Below are 24,704 nucleotides of genomic sequence, written 5' to 3' on the forward strand. Positions count from 1 at the left end.
GCTAACATAATTCCTTCATTGACAATATTTGAAAATAAATTAGTATTCCAGTTCATTTTTTTTTTTATTGTCCAGATTTTTTGCCAAAAAATATTGTATAAAAATTAGGATTTTCATTGTAAAAATTCATCAGCTTGTTAATCTATTGATAACGTCTCTTTACCTTTCATCCAAAAGTTTCTTTGTTCAAATACTAGTTGTGCTTGAAATTTTTAATACCCAAGGAAATAAGGTTCGCATATATATATTTTTTAATTCTTGAAGTGTAGGATTGGATTTTGTTATTAAATTCAGTTATGTTAAGGGTAAATGCTTCATAAAGGTTATGATTAGTGGAATTTTGACTAGCAGGCAGTAACGTAAGATTTCTATTATAATTTGTGTAAGTCCTACTTAAAATCATATACATTAGTAGAATACATTGAATTAATTAATTTTAAAGTGCTGATTGATCACATTCCATTTATATTAAATGAAATGTTTCCTCTGCGTTTATTATTTTTTTAAATGTTGGATGTTAGCTTAGGTAAAGTAAAAATAATAATAATAATGAGAAATTAGGCTGGGAATTGTGTAGTTTCCACTTTTGTTTATAAAATTACTAGTATCTCCCATCATGGTGTATATGTGTATAGAACTTCAAAAATTGGAAATAGCTTTTTAGTAATTATGTGTCGGCTGTTGCTCTTTGAGTTGTTTCTATTCACAACTTAATATATAAAATAATTTTCAGTTGTTAAAAATGTAAGTAGTAGTCATTCCCTTTAATTTTATTACCAAACTAAGTTGTTTTTACGTATTTTATGAAGTAATGCAACTTGATCTTTTATAGATAGTTACATTTAATTTAGTAAATTGCATAATTCTCTGAAGAAGTCTGTATTGACATAGGTGATGATTGATATAGACAATAACATTAAATTTGCTAAAAGAAATTGTAGGTTATTTATTTATACTTTTTTTTTATTTGTAATTTACGTAGTAGTGAAATTGGTGAGGTTTAAACTCTGGTAAACATTCTGGAGGTCGTATGAAAACTACAGTTAAAATTGTGTAATGATTGGTTAGTTTTCATGGTTATCGGGAACAAAAACGATATTTCTCTTGGTGTAGTAATTAGATTAATGTATGATACACTTATGGAAGTGGAGGAAAGATTGGCTGAAAATATGGGCTATTCATTCATAATGTTATATATTATGACAATAAGCAGAAGTAAATGGAAGTGTGAAATAAAATAACTGAACTAATCACGTAGTTTAAGGATAAGTACTCAGTACTTAGAAATTCAGGTGAATAATGATTGGGTAAGATGAAATTGACTAGGAATTAGTTTCAAAACGATGAGAACTTTCAAAAATAGGGTAAGTGATGATTTCAGTGGAAAAAATAGTTGATCGTACTAGTCATGAAATAGGAAGTAGAATTCAGAAAGCCGATCGATTTTACCAAAGTGTGGCTGAATTATTGAGAGATAAATTACCAAGGTTTCATAGAAGTTTAAAGAGGTGCAGCTTAAAAGTTAACTTTACACCGATCCTGTTCATTAGTGCTAAAAAATAAATGATCACAGAGAAAATTGTATAATCCATGCCCTAATGGGAATAAAATTTCTTAAAGACGATAATGAATTATATTAAAAATTAAGAAGGATAGAAGAGTAAAGATGAGTAGATTGGGAGAAAAGATTGATTGGATGAGAAAAGGGAGCTAAGAGAATTATTGATATAGTGATAACCAGCAAGGTATCGTAAGGTAATTAAAAAATCAATGGATATAAAACGGTAATAGTTGAAATAAAATCAAATGATTTCAGGGTATCAGTACGGTATTTAAAAAGTGTCAGGCGAATAAAAAAAACAAAAAAAAAACAGAAGATTTTAATTGTTATTATTTATGCTTTGGATGTGCTTTTTCAAGTAATCATAGATTACTTCGCTGTCATAGATGGTATAGATGAAATGGTTGGTCAGTAAATGCATTTTACTGGGGTCAAAACCAATACCATGTTATCTTGAATGTAGCGTGTGAATCACTACACCGGTAGACTGGATTGATAAAATTCAAAATGTCCTAAGAAGAAACTGAGAGTAGAAAAGTTTTTGTGGCAGAGTTTAATAAAAAGAAAAACTGGATTGTTGGGCTTTATATTAAGATTTCAGTTAATTTAGTAACTGAAGGCAGTGTTAAGAGGAAAATTAAAATTATAAAACTTAACTGATGGTATAGGATATGTTATTTGATTATTTTCTTTTGTTAAATTGATTTTTGAGAAATTTTTAATGTTTGATCTAACAAAAAACTATTATACATTGTTTAAAATTCCATGAATATTTATTATAGATTTAATAAATAAGCAATTTATTTAATTTTTGATAAGCAAAAAAATCGGTACTGTGAACATTTTGACAAGTTTTATTGAATTTGAAAGTGGATATAATTTGATCAATAATAAATAACAAATGAAAATGTTTCAAAATAATTTCTAAGAATTTGTATTGGAGAGATGTCTATTGTGTGTGCGTGCGTGCATGAGTGTGTGTGTGTGTGCGTTGCAGCTAAGTAGCATTTGGTGTGTATTTAAAAAAAATGAAATTAAGTACAGTCATTTATAATGGTTTCATGTTGTAATGTATTCAGTACAGTATTATTTTTGTCATATGCCTATTATGTTGTTCTATTTATAAAAAATAAAGTAAATTGCCATTAATTAGATGTATGCTAATTATGAAACTAAACAATTATTATTAGTTCCATATTTATTTTTTTTTATGGTAGTAATATCACGCTTTTAAAATATCCAGCCTTAAAAAGAAAATGAAATCCATGATGATAATGGAAAAAATAAAGAAACCATTCTTATAAAACTGCATAATTTATAACTTTATTTGAAACTGTTCAAATAACTTTACTGCCGTACCTGTAAAATTGTAGGCATCCTTAAATGGAACTTCAATTACCCAACAAGTATCCTCTGCCAGGCTTATTAAAGAAAGCTAGGAGAGCAATTGACTTCATGAGCAAAATATACTATTACATATCAGCATACCAAGTCTACCAAATTGCAGATTATATTCTGCCTACAAATGACATCATTACTTTCAGAGAAAATAACCAAATAACACCACTTTTACCTTGAATTCCTTAAGAATTAATAAGAAGGGATTAATTGTAATCCTTTGCTTTTCCTTCACTGCATTTAAGCACTGTATACAAAGTAGTGTTACATAATAAATATAGATACACTAATTTGTTGTTTTACACTAACTTACTCAATCTCTCTGTTAGCTGTGATACATGTAAAGTACCTGAAATACATTTAGTCAAAGTAACTTTCTCCAAGAGTAATAATGTTTATTATATAATCAATCTCTGTTGTGAACTGAATGAATGAAGATGTGATTTGCAGGTCCGATTATCATGCATTTTTGTGGGCTTGGCATGGGGGTACACAATCGTACATTTGGTTCAGTGAAAAAGACAATAAGAAACTTCTCCCTCCTTATTAAAAGCAGCATGGGATGCATATTATTCTTTAGAATATTGATATTGTAATTCATATCAGATTGGCTAAAATTGTTACAGTTATGTCCTTAGTATACATACATTTGATTGTAAAAACTTTAATTATATTTTGATGTTTATATAATTCTCCACATCAGATAATGCTGCCTGCATCCCTTTCTTTTATTATGGTGGGTGTGAGTTACCATGTAATATAAGATGGTAGAAAAAAAAATTTTTTTCTACCAAAAGAAAAGCTTTTCTGCGAAAAGTAAGCCCTGGAAACTTGATTGAATGGTTTTGAAAGAAAATACAAATTGCATAGGATGCTGTTTTTCCTCGGAGGTCAATTTATTTTCAGTCAGGTGTGCTGTTTTAAAAAGTGCTCTATATAAATAAAATACTTTCTTATCATTTCTTGGTAAACTTTGGTAGGACAAAAAAGATAAAAAATAATCAAATTCTAAATAAAAAAATTCATGCTGCTACATTATCATTGGAAATTGTCAAAATATATAAGCCAGTGCTTATTAGCTTGGTCAAAGTTCTAAGGATCATCATCACAATAATTTTGTTAATTGGTGTTGATTTTAAATGCGGTTCATGATAATAATGCTTCTATTATGATCCATTCCAGCAATTTACAGGATTGGTAAGAGACTTATTGGCTTAAAACTAGTGACATTATTATGGTCCCTTCCATCCTTTAGGAATATTATAACCAGTGTTTCTGTTAACTGATCCTAAAAACAGAGAAAATTCTAGAGATACCACTAGGACAACAGATCAAATAGTTCTTTCATGGTAACTGAAGTGAATGTACTACAACCAGGTCAAAGTGGCCAATACTTGTTACCATTTTATAAACTTTTTCTTTCTATAACTAGTATCTTCCTGATAGGATGAAAGATAGGTGGTGCTTTGACACTTTAATCATATTATATACAATTTTTATATGGAAAATTCAATGAAGTAAAGAAATAATAATTTAAAAAATAAGAAATCAAGCATTCTATAAAATATATTATATTTAAATTGTTGAGTGTTATGTGTTAAAAAAATTATTACTCAATTTTAATCAGAATTTTTTTACATTTTCTTATCATTATTTTAAAGTAATTAAAATTAATGACAGTCTTATCACTGAAATTATGATATGACCATATTATTTAATATTATCACACACGTATTTAAATCCACTTTGCTGCAAATGAAAATGTAAGTTTTTTATAATAAAAAGTACTTATTTTATCAATTTGATCTTAATTGTTGAAGTATTGTATTGTTAAATAATATTAAATGCGTGTGTGTATATATGCATACACAAAGAGATTGTTTCAAAACTGATCATATGTCCAAAAATGCTTAGTTTTTTCTAGTATTTTTCACCTATAGAAAGCTATAAAAAATGAAATTGAGTTATTTTAATGAAATTAGTAAATTTCTTTAAATTTTTATTTTTTTATAAAAAAATGATTTTTTCAAATTTCAAAACAGCACCTGTAATTTTTAAACCCGTAATATCTTTTTTTTAATGTGTATTGTTTATCAAATATTATTTCTTTTATTAGGTAAAATCTTAAGCATTATGATGGAAATGTAATATATATAATTCTACAACTGTTTTTTTCCTCCAAAAGAAAAAGAATTGTATATACTTATGTAAAAATTATTATTTTTTTATTTCTGATAGAACAAGATTTTTTGAAATCTTACTTAAATAAATGAGCTGTCATTTTGTTCTGAATGAAATGTTTAAGATTTTACCTAATAAAAAATTAGTTGCCAAATATAGTATTGATATAGAGATAACAATAATTAAACATTTTCATGGCCATTCTTTTGAATTTGAAAACATTCATGTATTTTATTCCTTATAAATAAACATGAGTGTCAAATTTTATTAAAATATGTTTGTCCAATTCTAATATTTTAATTTGACAAAAATTTATTAACAGAAAAAACATTGTGTTTTCAGTTATATTTGTGGGGATTTTTCTTCGGTCTTATTTAAAATTAAAAGATCACTTCCCAAGTTCACAAAAATGAAACTCACTCACACCCTCCCTCCCTCCCTTCAATTCTTCCAATTTTTTTAATGTATATATAATTTATTGAATTGAATCATCATAGCAGCAGGCTACAGATAAATGATTAATCAAATTATACTTACTGTGTTTTTTCTGATCGTAAACCTTTCTTAGTACATATTTACCTTAGGTAAATGTATAATGTAAATTTTTTTTTAATAGAAAAACTTCCTTCCTTCAGTCATAAAGTAAACTGTTTAAATCAGCCATTTGATGAAGCAGTCCATTCTCTGAAAAAAAGAGAAAAAAACCTTTAAAAAACAGCAAGTGAAATTGGATTAGTTATTTATTTATATACGAGGTCTGTTAAGAAAATAACCGAACTTTATTTTTTTTAATCTTCATTATTAATTTTACAGATAATTGGTCCTTATCCCGTTCAAAGTACTCTCCTCCCCTATTTACACACTTTTCCCAGTGGTGTTTTCACTTTGTGAAGCAGCCCTGGATAGCTTCATTTGAAATGGCCTTTATGGTCTGTGACGAATTTGCTTTACTGTCATCAACAGTCTCAAAATAGCATCCTTTCATCAGTTATTTTAATTTCAAAAATATGAAAAAAATCATAGACAGAGGTCTGGCAATTGGGGAGGCTGAGGAAGGATAGTCATCTGATTTTGGGCACAAAACTGACAAATTGACTTAGCTGAGTGTGCGGGCACATTGTCTTGGTGAAGGAACCATGAGTTGTCTCGCCACAACTTTGGTCTCTTTTTGCAGATTTTTTCACATAACCGTTGTAAAACGCCTTGATAGTATGCACAGTTCACTGTTTCACCTTGAGGCAAGAATTCAAAATGCACAATTTCATTAAAATCGAAAAAATTGAGAGCATCACTTTGACATTGGATCGAGACTGACTTGAATTCTTGGGGTGTAGAGATCCTTTGGCAATCTATTGAGATGATTGAATTTTTGTCTTGATGTTGTAACCATAAATCCAGCTTTCATCTCCCGTTATGATCGTTTGCATGAATGTTTCATCGTCATTGCCTTGTTCAAGAAGTTGCCGACAAACGTCCACTTGATGTTCTTTCTGCTGTTCAGTCATCAAGTGAGCAACAAACTTTGCTGCAACTCGATGCATATTCGGTTTTTCAGTCAAAATGTCATGGCGTGATTCAATCAAGATGCTAACCTCTTTTGCAAATCCTGTGACAGTCAATCAGTGATTTGCACCCACCAGATCATTGATTTTCTGAACATGGGTGTCATCAGTTGAAGTGAAGGCCTTCATCATTGAGGGTGATTTTCAATTGACTGACAACCACTTTTAAATCGTGAAAACTATTCATAACATTACGTATGACCTGAACATCATCTTCATATGCTTGTTTCAAAAGATGAAAGTTTTCCCCAGTCTCACGCAAAATTTTACATTGTATCATTGCTCTTGAAAATTACACATTACAAAGATCACAAGTAACACTTAAACGCATTGCACTCAAATATCAATAACATGAAACCTAAACAAGATGTCAACAATACAAGAAGAACATGTGGTTCCAGAGGAGGTTATGTAGAGCACAATGCGGCCAACCGCTTGTCACTAAATATCTCTGTTGGTGCATAATTAAAAATGTTCAGTTATTTTTTGAACAGATCTCTTACATATATTTGCTGACTAATGATTCAAAATACAGTACCACCATCAGAAAGAAAGTAGAAAGCTGTTTTAAGATATGAATTAAGCTAAGAGTTATGGTATTTTTTCATTATCTTTCTGCCTTTATAAAAAAACCGTATCAATTAATGATTTATAAAATAGTTGGATGAAAACTGTAATTGATGTATTTTCATCACTTTACATCCCGTACTGAGTTGAAGTAATGTATATTAGACATTTCACTACAGAAAGGGACACAATAAAGCAAGTTGTAAGTGGTTTAAAAAGTCGAGACGGTGTGTATAATGCATTGTTTCTTGATGGAAAGTTATAAATTTATTTGTTTCTTTACATTATCAACCCCAGTCTTCTTATGTCTTGATGCATGTGAAGCCCCTGAAACAGGGGAATCACCAGTTAAAAATTGCTTTCGCTGAGAGTAATGATACTCATATTGCCAATTCCTCTTAGGTAAACAGAATGAAGATGTCACTTATATGGCTGAATATTGCCTGAATTTCGGTTGACCTGGCATGCTGATATTCAGTCACAAATATATTTGGTTCAGTGAAGAAGATAATGAGAAACCACTTTGTTCCTTACTTTTCCTAATAAGTTTAGCAGTGGATGCTTATGATTCTTTGAGATGATGGTGTATGTTGTTTGCAGGAGTGATTATGATTCATGTCAAACCCAAAACCTTAAAACGGTTATTATTCACAGTTTTTTGTTCAGAGGAGTAAATGTGTTTATTGTTAAAAAATGATGTAGGGTTTACATAATAAAATAAAGAATGTATTCATAAAAATTATCTTATAAGTTGAGTTTAAAAATTATATATCTTTATAAAGCTGGGAAAATTAAGTTATATTTTATTATTAATGTAAAATTTTAATTTTTTTGAGTGTAATTATTTTTCTTCCTTAATCTTTAATAATTTCCATCAAATATAAAATTGTGTCACTATTAAAATTAAAAAAAGTAACTGAAGGTCATATGGATTATTTAATGAAATGAGGTTTCCTTCCATTCCTTTTCAATTTTGTTTGCCTGTCTTTATTGTCCTCCCTCTTTTACTTCTCTTCTTCATATTCCCCCTCCATATCTTTATCCTGCTTATCCCCTCTTTTAAGTCTCCCACCACACACCTATTCCATATTCCCCTGTCCTGACGCTGCAGTTCATTGACTTTTATGATGAAAAAACATCTTGTATACCGCAAATGTAATTTCATCATTATATTATATTATAGCTACCAGTTTTTATGCTTACCCTTCTGATTATATCTTTATATCTCTTTTACATTGTATTACCAAGTTTTTTTATTAACTTCTTCATAAGTAATTATGATGTTATTTTAAGTACATATCTTCTTTTTTTTATAAATTGTATGATTAAATTATACAGCTCTGTTTTGATAGTTTACATAATATTTTGTATGCACTGCTGTAAAAAGCTTAAAACTTTTGAAGTGGTGTGATTATTTTTAATTATCTGTTGAACTACTTTTTCATTTTTGTACTTCAACAGTTCAATATTTGTCTTAGAAAGCTAATAAAAGATGGAGAATGTTTATTAAGTCAGGAAATATAAGTAAATACATTTTTAGCAAACCATCATTACTTAATTGTCTTTATTCAAGCAATATCATCATTCTTTTATGTGATTTATTTTTTCCTTCCTTCTTATTCTAAACATTGCTGTTATGTAATCTCAAGATTTTATTTTGTAATTATAAAGTGGGAATCAGTTTATTTTTGTGTTTTTCCCCTCTAGATAGTTTTGAATTTTTTTCATTAGGGCATCCAGACAGTATGTTACTTTTTCTTGTCGTAAATATACATGTAACATGTTGCATTTCTTGAATGCTAAGCCAAATTGTGTTTTGTTAATCTGAATCAAACAACAAAATTAATGGTTTGGAGAAATTATCAGGAAGCCAGTTATATACAGTGTAATTTATTTAGCTTGTTATTAGAACAATAACCTTTCACACACAATAATTCAGTCCCCTACCCTAGCTCAGAATTTATACTGCGCAAAAATATTTCATGAATTATGTTCACAAAATTTATATATATTTTGGTAATTTTAGGAGTTTGATTTTGATGTGATTTTTCTGTGGAGATTCCTAAATATATTTTAACATGTGGAATGAAAGTAGTTAAACATTCTCGTGAAAGTATGGAATCACGATTAAGGTGGTTGACTGTACCCTTTACATCCTGATGGTGGTGGTAACAACATGGAATAACTTTAGAAATTGAAGTTGTAGCTGGAAGAAATTTTATCCTTATTTCACACTTTGTAGGATGCTTCTTCTATTAATGACAGTACTATTAGTTTTTACCGATTAAAATGTATTTATGAAATAAAAATGAGAGCGTTATATCTTAACTACAGATTTTTGTGTACAGTAACATAAAGTTATCTATACTCTTTTGGCTGCTCATTTTTCATTTATCCAGTTGTATGATTTTTTTGGGGATGACATTAGAAATTACAAAACTACCAGTAAATTTTCACTTTTATGTTTACTAGTGACTTTTTTCAGTGACATTAACTGCTAAGATGATTAGCCTCTAATAAAGTCCAGCAGCTTTCACTGAAACTTCACTCAATTTTATTTAACATTAATAGTATATGGGAACCAATTTATTAAATATGGATTTGGTAATTAGCATTTCAATCTTCCTTCAATTTATTAATTGAAATATTTTCATCAGATTGTATGGTTTGCAGTTTACTGACTTATCTAGGATTATATTTTTATTATTTATTATTAAAAAAATAATAAAAGTATCAATGATTTCTGATATATACTAATATGTTCAAACTGTCTAAAATTATTAAGTATTATAATTTTATTGTTCATTTTTATGGAACTGAAAAATATTTTATGAGAATGCACCCTATCAATTTAAATAGGGGTTTCTTTTAACTGAATGCTTTCATAGTGCATTCTTAGTCACATTGTAATGAATTTTTATTAATGTTTCCTGTACTATTTTTTTCACCGTTAAAGTATAACAAATAAAATTCATTACACTTAAAATTATTTGTTTTCATATATTTTGACAATACTGCAGTGTATTACTGCAGATTAAATCCATTAGAGATTGTGAAATATACTATTTTTTTAACACTCTACCTGTTTAATCAATAAGTTAGCATTGCAGAGGTTGTAGGCAATCTGACATGAAACAGCAGCATGTCTGAAAATAGCACAGCTATTTCAAAGAATAACAAGCATAAAAGTTTAGGTTTATTAAGAGGAGTGAATTGGTTTGGTTTGCTTTCTTCATCAAGCCAAATGTATGGGTTATATATCAGCATGAGCTCACTGAAATGCAAGCTATACAAGTTATACTTTTACTCTGCTTACTCACTGCAAGAAATAGCTGTAAACTAAACATCATTACTTTCAAAGAAAGAAAATTTGATTAGTACTGCTTATATCGCAGATGCATTGTATTTTAATCGTAAGAAAAATAGTGTTTACCCAACAAATTAATGTATTCTTTTCTATGGAAACAGTGTATCATATTGTGCACTGACTCCATGTAGTATTTGATTTATTACATCATTTATAAGATGACAAAAGATTGATTAAATAAAATTAATGTTAATTGTAGATAGCATAAACCAGAAAAGCTTATATACTGAAAAAAGTTCAACGTGATTAGTATTTAGCAATGTATGTATAAAATGTAGCGGATTATATAGTGAAATACAGATTTTTGATGTACTGGAAAAAAAATGAATAGATCTCTTGTAATTGGATGTTACAGTAGAATATTGTAAATTAGATGAACCAATTGAATATGAAATTATGAAGCTTTTAAATTAATTCAAAAAGATAGAAGTTTGTAAAATAAGAACTTATTGATGGCGTATATTTAAGGCATTCTGGATTAGTGGATTTGTTTATAGGGAGAAGTGTATCGGGTGGAAGTAATAAAAGTAAGACAAGGTTTGTATAAAACAGATAGTTGGTGTGAGATAGGTGCAGAATTAAAAAATCTAATGTGGACATCACATGACTTCCTTGTACGCCTATTAAATTACATATACAGATTTTTTTTAAAATGAAAAGTACATAAAATTTTATTTCATTAATTATTTATTTTTTTATTATTATTGAATTATTATCATAACAATTTTTTTTTTACAATCAGAGGTTAATAATTACTAATAAATCAATATATTTAAATTTAAAAAAAGTAGATGTCTGATTTGAACCGATGTGCCTTCCCCTTGTAAGATCCAAATATTTCATTAATTAAAATTTTATTTGGCTGTAATTCTGGAACCAATGAAAATAAGTACCACAAATGATATTTCGTTGAAAAGCTCTAAATGAGGGTTATTACTGCAGTTAAAAAATAGTCCGAAATCAAATTTTTTTGGATTTTGGGATGTTTTGGACACTTCTGGTTCATTCGATTGTAATCAGAAGGAGAGGTGCACAGCTAGATGTTACAAAAGTCCTAAATCCAAAATTTCAACATACTACAGCTAACTGTTTTTGAGTTAAGAAAGATATATACATATGTACAGACGTCATACCGAAACTAGTCAAAATATATCCAGGGATTGTCAAAATTAATATTTCCGTTGAAATCTGAAAATCTAAATTTTTCATGATTACAATACTTCCTTGTATGATGAAAAATCAATTTTTTTTTTTTAATGCAATGACCAAACCCTACTACTAACTTAGGGACAAAATTGTAATTAAAAACTGCCTGGTGACACTAGACCATGCTTATAATTTCCCTCAGGCTTGTAAATAAAATAACTCTTCGTGTTTTACAACAACTTCATCACTTTCTTACGTACTTTTATTTGTATGTACTTGATCCATTTTCATTTATATTATAGAGTTAGAGTATAAATTTTTTACATATTCTCTATAGTTAAGATTTTATAAAAATATCTTATTTCTTTTCTAAATTAACAGTTTTTGTGTAGCATTTGGAACACTTTCACATCAATATCTGTAAAATACATTCAAAAATTGTGTTTTTCTTTGGAGATTTTTTTTTAGGAAAAAAAAGATTAATAAATATGTCAAAATAACTGTTAGTTTTTATTATTATTTTACAGGCAATTTTAGCACATTTCTGTTTCTGATTGTAGATATTTTAGGTTTGTTTTTTTATTTTTTATATTCATTTTAATAATACAACTATAGATGGTTAACTATCTTGTTTAGATAAGATTTCCATTAATGATAATTGTAGTATTTTTCTTACCTGTTTTTGAAATCTTTGCCGTTTTAGTTGATAAAATTTTGTGGGGACTGTTGAATTGATTTTGTGACGACTTCAAACCATATCATGTTTATTTTGAAATATATAAACCAATTGTTAAGCTTTACATCATTTATAAATATTATTATGTCTAATAAAATATAAACAACTTAGTTGTACTTTGAAAAGTCAAAAATAAATTTCAGGATGTAAAATTGGGCTTTTAGTAAATAAAAAACTGTAACATAATTATCTATGCGCATATATTTATGAATGCAGTAGCCATTGCTTAAAAATATAATGTTTCTGGAAATCATGAATGCTGGACTGCAGCATGTGAATCATTATACTAGCAGGTTGAATTGATAAAATTCAAAATTATATATCGTCTTAAGGAGAAAGGGAAAGGAGAGAAACTTCTGGTACAATATAATAAAGAGAAAAACTAGGTAGTTGGGCTATATATTAAGATAACTTCAGTTCATTTCAGTTAATTTGGTAATAGAAGGAAGGTTGTGTTAAGAAGAAAATAATAATTAGAATTATAAAAGTTAATCCATTTACCATTTTTATCAAACAAGATAACAGAAATATTTTTTTATTACATTGTATAAAATCTTTGTCCTACAAGGAAAGACCTTATTATGCTTTAGTTTCTTCTTTTTTTTTTTATTTTATAAATTACCTCATGAAGTAAAAGATCCTCTTACAATTTATGAAAACTGTAGTATTCTGCTGATAAGTTTTTTTTTAAATAATAAAACAAAGCTTAACAGATATTTAAATATTTATCAGTTAATTCTTTAAAAAAAAATTTTAATTTATTTTGACTGATGTATTAATTCACCACAATAGCTTACAAATAAGCTTGTGCCTGGGAATATGAAAATGGAAATTTATAGCACATGAAAAATGCCATGCCTGACTGGGATTCCATACCTGAATAGGTTTATTTATTTAATACCTTCACATTAATGCATTATGTTAATTATTACATACTATTAATATGTGCACGTTATAACCACTTTTTAGTCTTATTCTTCATTAAAAACATATACTGATATTTTGATAAAAATCTATTGCATGTTTTCCCTGATCTTTCCACATAAATTCTTGATATATATATATATACATTATATATTATAAATATGTGTCATAATTTGAGTGAAATATTTATTTAAATTAAAATATAGTTTTTAAGATTTTTTCAGATCTGACAAATTTAAAAATAACTTCTATTTACACAACTTATCTTGTTTGTTGATAATATTAGTAAAATTTATGCTGTTGATTTATTGACAGAAAAGAGAACTGATTTTTATTTAACTTTTAACTTGTAAATGAAAAAAAGTTTAATGTTGATTATCATTATTATAATCATACTATTTTGGGTTTTATGGGTTGGTTCTATAATGGTAGCTTGTTGTTACTATTATTATTGTCTTTTATGGTAGATGCTATTTTAGTCAATTCTATTATAGTACCCATGCTATTATTATTTTGTTGTGCACTATAAAAATTCTTTTTCTTTACTATATTTATAAAATTTTTAGTGTTTCTTTGCATCATGTTCATCATCTTCTTTTCATGTTTTTGCTATAGTACTGTGGTTTGATTACAATATAACTGATGATTCTTATTTACAAACAGTATTATTAAGCTTTTTGTTGCTTTTAATTATAGTTTTTTTATGAAATTTTATTTTCTTGGCTGTTATACTATATAATAGAGGAGAATTTCTTTCATATTTCGATCCTTGTGTACAAAAATGCTAACATGTTTGTCACAAAATGTGTAAGTATCTCTATTTGGTAAATATCTCAAGAAGAGATAAATTTACATTTATAAAGTTTTCTGTGATGTTGGAAAAATTTGATGAAGTGGCACGGGAAATATTTAGGGAGTGATATATCTAAAATAGGGCCAAACATTTTACAAATGTTATTTGTTTGTGTTGTTTTGTTAGTTTAAAAAAAAATAATGTAAAAAATTTATATATTTATTGAAAAGAGCAGGATCTATTTTTATCTGCTTTCCCGGACTTTATAAAAAGCTCCATAAATTTTTATTTAAACTTTTTTTTCTCTTCAATTATTTGAATGGTTTGACTCTCCAATAGTCCCTATTTAGTGCCAGTTGTTTCATTTCGGTACATCCTAATTGTCAATAGTTCCTTTTACCTTCATCATTTTCATTCTTATACTTTCTACGTTCATCCATCAGTTGCAATATATCCTCCGATATCCAAGGTTTTTTGCCAATTCTCTTTATTCTGCCTAAGTTCACTTCTGCTGATTTAAGAATTTTCTTTTTAACATTCTCCCATTTTTTTCTCTATATTTTTTATGTTATCATTTTTACCCAGACCTCTTGTGATGTCCTCCTCAAAAATCTTCTTTACATCCTCTTCCTAAAGCTTCTCTAAATTCCACCGGTTCATCTGACAACTTTTCTTCAGGTTTTTAAACCCCAATCTACATTTCATTATCACTAAATTATGGTTGCTATCAATGTCTGCTCCAGGATATGCTTTGTAGTTAACAAGTTGATTTCTAAATCTTTGTTTAACCATGATATAATCTATCTGATACCTTGCACTATCAACTGGCATCTTCCATGTGTATATTATTCTATATGATGTTTAGACTGGGTATGGTCAATTACTAAATTATATTTTGTGCAGAACTCAATAAGTTGGTCTCCTCTTTCATTCCTTTTGCCCACCCCGTAGGTATTGAGTTTCTTCATATATACACTCTACCTCATCATCATGGGCACTTGCAGGCATACAGACGTTAACAATTGTTGTCGGCAGCTTAGGTTTTGATTTTGCCCTGATTACAAAGATTCTATTGCTAAGCTTTATGAAATACTTACTCTTTTCCCTGTCTTCTTGTTCATTACGAATCCTGCCTGCCCTTTATTTGACGCTGAGTTAATTATTCTAAAATCACCTGACTAAAAGTCGTTTTCCTCTTCCCACCGAACCTCGCCAATTCCTAATACATTTCCATTTAACCTAACCATTTTTCTCTTTAAATTTTCTAAACTACCAACCTTTTTAGACTTCTAACATTTCACACTCCCGACTCTTAGAATATTATTTTTTAATATTTTGGTGACCCCTTCCTTAGTAGTCCTCACCCAGAGATTCGAACGGGGGACTAGTTTACCTTCAGAATATTTTACCAAGGAAGGCACCTCCATTTTTGTTACATGAAAATGCAGAGAGCTATATTTTCTTGGAAAAAAACTGCAGTAGTTTTCCGTTGCTTTCGGCTGTGCAATACTCAGAAGATTGAGTGATGTTGGTATGGTCATTCGTCCTCCTGACCCCCTTTCAGGAATCATTCCTTAATTTGGCTCTCAACAGATACCTCTCCTATATGGGGCACCTTCAGTCCAGCTATTCTGCATCACTGAGCACTCAAAGCCCCTTCACCATCGGCAAGGTCTCATGATTCATAGAGGGAAATTTTTGTTTTAATGATTATTAATAGTTTCAGTGAAAATTAATATGCTCGGTTCTCAATTTAACATGTTTGTGTGCAGGCTTTACTCTTCATAAAATGGATTAATTTAAACGTACTTTGCATGTACTTGCGTGTAATTAGTGAAGAATATTTACGAGTAAAAAAGTAATATATATTCCTCAATTTTAACAGTAGCTTAGTTTATGTTAAGTAAGATAATACATTTTATTAAAATACTTTTTCTTATGTTTATCAAGATACAGGTTTCTCACCTTCACCTTACTTTAAATTTCTTTTTTTTAACACGGGCAGCATTTTATATAGGTTTTTCCATATTAAAATGAAGAAAATTTAAATAATACATAAATAAGTAGAACAAATTTAAAAACACTAAAGTAAAAAATTCTCGTGTTTTAATTCATCTTTAAATTTTGAAGTTGGTAGTTGGTAAATCAAGGGTTTAGTAAGGTTATAGTTTTTAATTTTTTCACAGATATCAGAAAGTTGAAATTAAAAAAAAAAATAAAATTGAGTATTTCTTTTTTTTTAGATTTTAGTAGAGTTTTTGTTTTTATAAATAAAATGTTAACAGATAAGTAATGATTATTTTTACATAGATAAATTTACAAGAAAATTATGTGCGGATTATTTTATCCACATTTTGAAATTATTTAAGGTTTTAAGGTCTTTTGCCTTAATGGTAATATGTTTACCACAATTAAAGCACTGTGGTTTAATTTTGTTACAAAATTTTTTTTACTAAAGTTTCTCTCTTTCAGTAGCTCTTTTCATGCCCGTATAAACTGGTTAATCTTTTAGAAATTCAATGTAATTTTTAATTTCATTAAACACATTTGTTATAAATATCATTTGTCTTATTACATTCAAGTCACTGAATCACCTTATAAAGTAAAATTAAACAAATTTATTCTGATAATCATTCATTTTTTTATTTATGAAATTTTTTATGGACTTTTCAAAGAAAAGTGCAGTAGTATTTACTTTTGGTTGCATGGTTTGAGTGGGGGATGGAATGAATTTTCTTTATTATTTGAAGCATTAGGAATACGAGAATGCCATTAACATAAAATGAGCTTTCCTTATATATTTTAGGCCCATGTATAAAATTTTGTGAATTGAAAATTTCTAAAATAACTTAATCAATTTCATTGAAATTTAATTATGCTGTAATAGTGTATCTGAAGTTGTGCATGTGAAAATTTGATGAAGATTGGTGAGTTGTTCTTGAGTTATGCTCATTTTAATGTTGAAAATATTTGAGGTTATGTTGTTGACTCTGTAAGTGTACTTTTCATACGCACTTACACAGTGAGTGAGTTAAAATTTGATGCTTGTGTGTGGGGTCTCCTAGTTAATTGAACATATGTAGTGTGTTGTACTCAGAAAATCAGAGCGCTTGTGACTGTGAAATAATGAGGGCGTCGGAAATGAAAAGTCAAACTTCTTGCACAGAACTGCATGAGAATGTTTCTTAATTAGGTACTTCCTTCTTTGGTTCCTTTTTTTTATTTTTTGATATGTGCTAGAAATAAATTTACAAAGATTTGCAAAAAAAAAATAGGCTTATGTTAAATAATAAGTTATTATTTTTAATCTATGTTTTTGTGTAATTTAAAAAATCAGCATTATTAAAGAATGAATTGAAACCAGCAGAGATTTTTTTTTCTTAATAAATTATAAAAATGTAGAGTACTGCTACACATTTTTATATATGAAAGTAAAGGGGGTGTGGCCGGAGGTTTTTAAGGTGATCTACTGAAAAATTGCGTCAGGCCATCAAAGTAAAAGCAAGATCATGTTAACAAATTTTCTATCTTACTTCATTTTACCTCTGTCTACCATTTTGTGATTTTTCAGAAAAAAATTAAGTTTTAAGATTGGATTGAAATGTTTTAATTAAATTTAGTTTACATTTACCAAATAATACTTTTGTATAAAATAAGTTTGATTAGTTTAACTTTTTAGTTTAAAAATTCAAATTTTTAATAGAAAATATTATTGATTATTTTTAATACAATTAGTAACGGAAGTTGAATACGGGCACAAAATAATCGAGTCCATAATTTTCACAATGCACTTTAACAAAAGTAAAATAAAATAATAATATAAAAAATATATAAGTATAAAATTATAAAAGTAATATTTACAGAGCTATTAATGATTAAAAATTTAAATAGCTGCAATTTTATAATTTAAAAAGGTAAATGTTAATGGTTTGATTTGAATTTAATCCACTATCAGGAAGCCAGTTATGAGTACAATGTAATTTATTTAGCTTGGCCTTGGAATGTTAACCTTTCACACCCAATAACTCGGTCCTCTACACTAGCTCAGAACTCATAACATGCAAAAATATTTCATGAATTATGATCACAAAATGTATAATATATATTTGATAACTTAAAGAGTTTGATTTTAATAATGTGATTTTTCTGGTGATTCCTAAACATATTTTAAGATGTGGAATGAAAGTAATCATTTAACATAAATATAGAGTCACAAATAAGATTGTAAACTGCACTCTTTACATCATGACTATGGTAACACCTGGAATTTCTTTAGAAATGGAAGCATAAAGAAAGTTTCTTGCTTCGCACTTCAGTTTCTAGGATGCTTCTTCTGATTAATGACCATAGTAATTTATGCCAATTAAAATAAAAATGTAAGAATATAATCTTATCTACAGATCTATGTTTAGAGTAATATAAAGTTAGATATACATTTTTGGTTGCTAATTTTTCATTTATCCTTCTGTATGATTTTTTTGAAATTACATTATAAATTATAAAATTATTAGTAAATTTTCACCAAAAAAACCTTCATTAAGAGATTTATTATGCATCAACAACTGTTAACAAAATTAATGTTTGAAAATTTTACCTTTGAAAATTCCAAAATGGCACTATTTAAATTTGTTAATTCCTCTGTAAGTATTAGTTTTAGCGAGTTAGTATTAGTTTTTATGAAATAAAATGTTAATCCTTTTATTAGGACAAAATCACAACTCATTTATTCAAATCAGTTGATAAATTGGTTCCTAAAGTTTTAAACTTCAGAACATCTGTACAAAAACTATTGAATTAGTGTTAACTTTTATTATTATTATTTATTTTTTTTACAAATTTAATAACTCTAATTTTTTTTTTTTTTTTTTTGTAAATAAAGAAAGTTATATTGTAAAGAAACAATAATTTTTTACTTTCTTTATTCAGTTAAATTTTAGGCTGTATACAAATGTAGGGAAAGTTTAACAACATTCTTGCCAGATTTTTTTAATATATAAATTCAGTACTGTGGACATATGTATTTGTTATTAATATCCTATAACCTACTTGTAAGTCAAACTAGTAAAAGTAGGTTATTAGCCGTGTTTAATAACATAGTTAATTTACCATTGCTTCAGCCATTGGAATTTTTATTCTTACTTCACATCCATTTTCTAAGATCCTGTCCTCTGACATTCCATTTGTGAAACCATGAGGTTAAGAAGAATGTTATGATGATACATATTTATAAAAAGAAAAACTTTTAGGGGAATTTTAAGCTGTACTTTGCTCTTAAATTGTGATTTAAGATTTCCATCTTCTGTGTTTAAGATTCCTTGAAGCTGTTGGAATTGGGAACTTGTCAAATTCTCATTTGTTTAATTTTCAATATCATCAGAAGTATATTGATCAGAATTTTTTAAATTCTCTGATTTATCCTTTTTCTTTTATAACTTACATAATGTTTTTCTCAAATTAATGTCATTAAAAAATATATAAAGATTTTAAAATAAAAAAGTGTAAATTTTTGTAAAATTGTTAATCGACTGACTGTCTTTCTGGACATAAACAAAATGAAACCATATCCAATTTAGTTTTATTAATGCTGTTGGTAGGTCTATTAATAGTTAATGAATGTAGCAGTCTAAGATAAGTTAAAAAATTGTACAAAAACAAGTGGAGCTACATAAGTTGCTTCAGAATAATAAGCAATTCATAAGTATTAGGGAAAATGAGAAGTAAAATATTTTCCACTACTTTTTCCTTTAAACCAACTATAATGCTATATATCACCACATCAAAATACCTTTGGTATTCAGCTGTTCATTTAAACTTCATATATAATGAACAGCATTATTCTCAGAGAAAGTAACTTTTAACCAGTGGTTCTTATATGCATTGCAGCTTTAAGAAGAATGCTATAAATTGTACGTAGTAAAAAATTAATTTATTCCTTTGTGTGAGGAAACAGTATAGTAGAGATTTTTTGCATATTACAGCTCAAGCTACATAAAAGTGTGATTATGTGATATAATAACCAACTTAACAATTTTTTAATTTTTTGCAAGTAAATAGATAAATCCATTAAAATTTTGTGGACGTACAGATATATATATATATATATATGCACATACATACACAGGCTATTTCTAAGTTAGTTATACAAAAGTAATCTGAAAAAAGTAAATAACTTACAGAATTGTTTGATACATCACTGAATACAGTATATCTTCTAGTTTTATTCCTGCTTAACACTGTTAGTTCCCGATTTTCTCACTAGGTGGCACGCGCAAATGAGTAATTACATCAGTCATCATGGAATCATATACCATTGCAGAGCATGCTCAGTGTTGTTTATGGTTTCATTAATTCAAATCGACTACTATTATTTGGAAACGGTTCATGATTAAATATCGCAAGTAACCACCTCAAGGAGTCTACTATTGTGTGGTACAATCGTTACATTGAAACAGATTGTGTATCACATAGGATGCTAGATCAAGGTAGACCTTCATTTTCTGAAGTGGCAATTGAACAAGTGCAGCAAACATTTGTTTGTGTAGTCCAAGAAAATCAACAGGACGTGCCAGCTTAGAATTGAGTGTTTCTAGGGTTACATTGTGGAGGGTATTGCGTAATCGACTATCATTTAAACCCTACAAATTACAACTGGTAAAGCTTTGAGTAAAAGTGACAAAGAAAAACTAACTGAACTTTATGTAAATGGTTTAAACAAAATTGAGACTAAAGATAATTTTTGATAAAATTGTGTTTGATGACAAAGCAACCTTCCATACCAGCAGTAAAATGAATCGACATAATTTTCGGGTATGGGATGAACAGAATCCACGTCACACAATTGAACATGTACAGGACTCGGCTAAGGTAAATTTTTTGTATATTGTAAGGTGCTATAAAATTTATGGACCTTTCTTTTTTGCCGAGTCAACTGTAACTGGCTTATCGTAACAAGATATGCTTGAACATTATCTAATGCCACAATTACAACAGTATATGGGCACAGAATTCATTTTCCAGAAAGATGGTATACCACCACCACCACATTATCATCGTGAAGTAATCGCATATCTCGGTAGCAAAGTGGTCGCCGACTTGGAGTGGATGTGGTGAAACATTTTCTTGGCCACCACAATTGCCTGATTTAATTCCAATGGACTTCTCTATATGGGGTTACATTAAAGACAAGAGTGTTCCTCCACTTCCAGAAAATGTCGACGAGGTGCAGCACCGGATAACAAAAAAAAGAAACATGTCTTGATTCTATGGTTGCCACCATAGATCAAGACATGCTTCATAGGATTTGGCAGGAAACTTATTACAGATGGGACATTGCCGTGTTACAAAAGGTAGCCTGTATTGAACATTTGTAAATGAAACTTGAATATATACTGTATTCATTGTTGTATTAAACATTTCTGTAAGCTATTGACTTTTTTCATTATTAAAGGTTACTTTTGTATAACTAGTTTAGAAATAATATACATAATATATATTATTTTAAATGGAAATATTTATTATTGTATTATGAATTGCAAGCTATGCTTTATTTAAACTATATTAAAAATATTGTATGTATAAGCAGCATAATCTGTATTTTTACAGCAGCGAAATCAATATCTAGTAATATACAGAAATGCATTTTCCTTCGTAAAGATAAAATATTAAAACATAGTTTTTGTATTATCCACCATCATATACATAGAGATTTGAAGGAAAAAAAACTAGAAGTATAAACATAATTTTGATTTTTTTTAAATATTTGCATATATAAGGACATTCATTTCACCCTGAAAGCGCTAATACAAAAAATAATAAATAAAATAAAAATAATAATTAAAAAATTTTAATTGATGAACAGAGTTTTAAAAATTCATTAATTAGTGAATGAATGTGTGTCTAATTATTATTGTAATGTTGACTGACTGATGAATTAATTCACCACAGAAGCTTACAAAGAAGCTTGTATGTGGGAATATGAAAATAAAAATTTGTAGCATATGATAAATGCCATGCCTTAGCGGGATTTGAACCTGGGATCTCTGAATGAAAGACCAAGATGCTACCACTTCACCACAGAAATTGACAGATAATTATTTATTGCTTAGTAGTGTTTTTTTATGCAGAATGTGTAGTATATTGTTTCTTTGAAAGGTATAAATGAATTTTTTGTTCTATGCTATCTGTGTTAGTTTTTCTTATAATTGCAATGCATGTAAAGCACCAAAGGTACAAGAGATACCAGTTGAAATCGCTTTCTCTAAGATTAATAATGTTCATTACGTTTTCAGTCCCTATAATAAACCGATCAAAGGCACCATTTTTATGTTGGAATATTAGCTGCGTTTCATTGGGATTGATATGGTAAATTGGAGCAATATATTTGACATTGATGAAGGTGTAGGAAATGACTTAACTTTTTACGTTTCATAAATGTAGTGGTTGTAGGCTACTTGAAATGAGGTGGCTAGTCATTCTTCTGAAAACGACAAAAGCATTTTCATGAAAAATAAAAACTACACCAGACTTAAAACAGAAAGTAAGATGTGAAAGTAAGAATTAGTGATGAAAAGTTATTTTCTGAAAATTACATAAATACTTCTATATTATTGATAATTAGCGAGTTTGTTACCCTACTTTGAATTGGTTTTTTTTTTTTTCAACATTTTGTTTAACTGATTTTGTTTTTATTAGTTATACAGTTGATTTTTTGTAGTCTTACAACTTTAATGTATTTGCAAATCTTAACGTTTTCAGTTTTTTTAAATTTATATTCTAATCATAACTTCTTTCGTTGTGTTTTACTCCCCCTATCCTTTCAGATTGTTATTTTGATACCGTATTACCTGATCAACCATTCTTTTTTCAAAATCCTCTTAAAAATTTGTGTCTTTCATCATTCATCTTAAATGTTTTTTATATTAACCAGTATAAATTTAATTTTCAAAACTTCTTCTGGTACTTAATTTTAAAACCCAATATCTTATTGTTGAAAAAACATATTCCATATAAATTCGAAGGACATCTCATAAATAATGCAAATGATGGGAACACTGCTAGTTAGGACACAATTGTTAAGTGATCCCAATTTCAGTTGAAGACTTTGTTCCTTTATTTTTAATAATTTCCTACTATATTCCATTTTTTGAATTAATAACGATGAAATGATGGCGTTTCAGACATTGAGAATGTTGAACATTATACACTTTAATCAATATTGAAATTTTACATGGCAACAGAAGTTCACTTCCTTGTGTAAAGTTTGTGGTGAGCAAATAGTAAACCAGTTTACTTTTATATGGATTTGAATACTAGATTGTGGATACCGGTGTTCTTTGGTAGTTGGGTTTCAATTAACCACACATCTCAGGAACGGTCGACCTGAGACTGTATAAGATTACACTTCATTTACACTCATACATATCATCCTCTGAAGTAATACCTGATAGTGATTCCCAGAGGCTAAACTGGAAAAACAGTTCAAGAAAAGAAGAAGAAGAAAAGTTTGTTCAAATTTTCTTCCAGGCTATGTGTTTTCATAATGGATGAACACCATAAAATTCATCCTTTCTGAATTCCAGGAAAATATTGAATGCAATCAAACTAGTAAAATTCCATTGGAACAAGTATTACAGCGATTTACTATTGTAACTTTATACAAAAACTGTAGAAAAATGCACAAAAAATTAATCGACTACTCGGAGATGGACCTCTTTTTGCTGACATTCACCCTACACTTTCTCGAAGGTTTTAACAAATTTTTTAAGTAAGTAAAAGTGGAAGGTAACTCAACTCATGTACTTTCCACTTTCATATAGTCCAGACATGGGAATGGTCGAACTTTGACTTGTTCCTTGACTTAAAAGAGGCCAGTATCCAGAGTGTTTTTTTTCTCTAGAATATTTTTCTGCAACAATTACTCTAGTGAATCTGAGAAAAAATTTACTTTCTGTTTGTATATTTAACTACTTTATTTTTTTTTAATTTTGGTGATTATGGGGGAACCAGTTCCTCAATATGGCTGTTTGCATTTTATCTTGCTTTACATTTTCAGTTTCTAGGATAGTACTTAGTGAAATGTTGTACGTTTTTCTAGAACCTTAGGTTGTAAAAAGTCAGTTTGGTAAATTTCCCAATTCTACAATTTTTTGTTTTATGTTATTAATCTTTTTTGTATTTACATTTATTATTATTATTTATTTGCAAATTTTATTTTCCTTTAAACAGTGAATTTGTATCATCAGTTGATATTTTTAATTCATTATTGCTTCAGTTGAATGAATAATTAATTCTAATCATTATAGTTAAGATTGAAACAATTAAAATGACAGAAAAAAGCATAAATATATATGTTCAAAATATTAATGAGTTTACATTTTATTAAGTCTCATATTTATATGGTCTTTAATTTTTCATTTGATATCTTTGCTGTCTTTTTCATGGAAAAATTTAAAGGGAACAAGAAAGTATAT

General features: G+C 28.2%; 1 protein-coding gene across 1 annotated transcript in view; it reads left to right on the top strand.

The window, feature by feature from the left end:
• The window catches only part of Ndf (Nucleosome-destabilizing factor), a 222,280-nt gene that overhangs the window by 43,459 nt on the left and 154,117 nt on the right, over positions 1–24,704 (top strand). The gene's annotated exons all lie outside the window — the stretch shown is intronic.

This window comes from Lycorma delicatula, chromosome 11 (assembly GCF_047948215.1).
Source record: "Lycorma delicatula isolate Av1 chromosome 11, ASM4794821v1, whole genome shotgun sequence".
Lineage (NCBI taxonomy): Eukaryota > Metazoa > Arthropoda > Insecta > Hemiptera > Fulgoridae > Lycorma > Lycorma delicatula.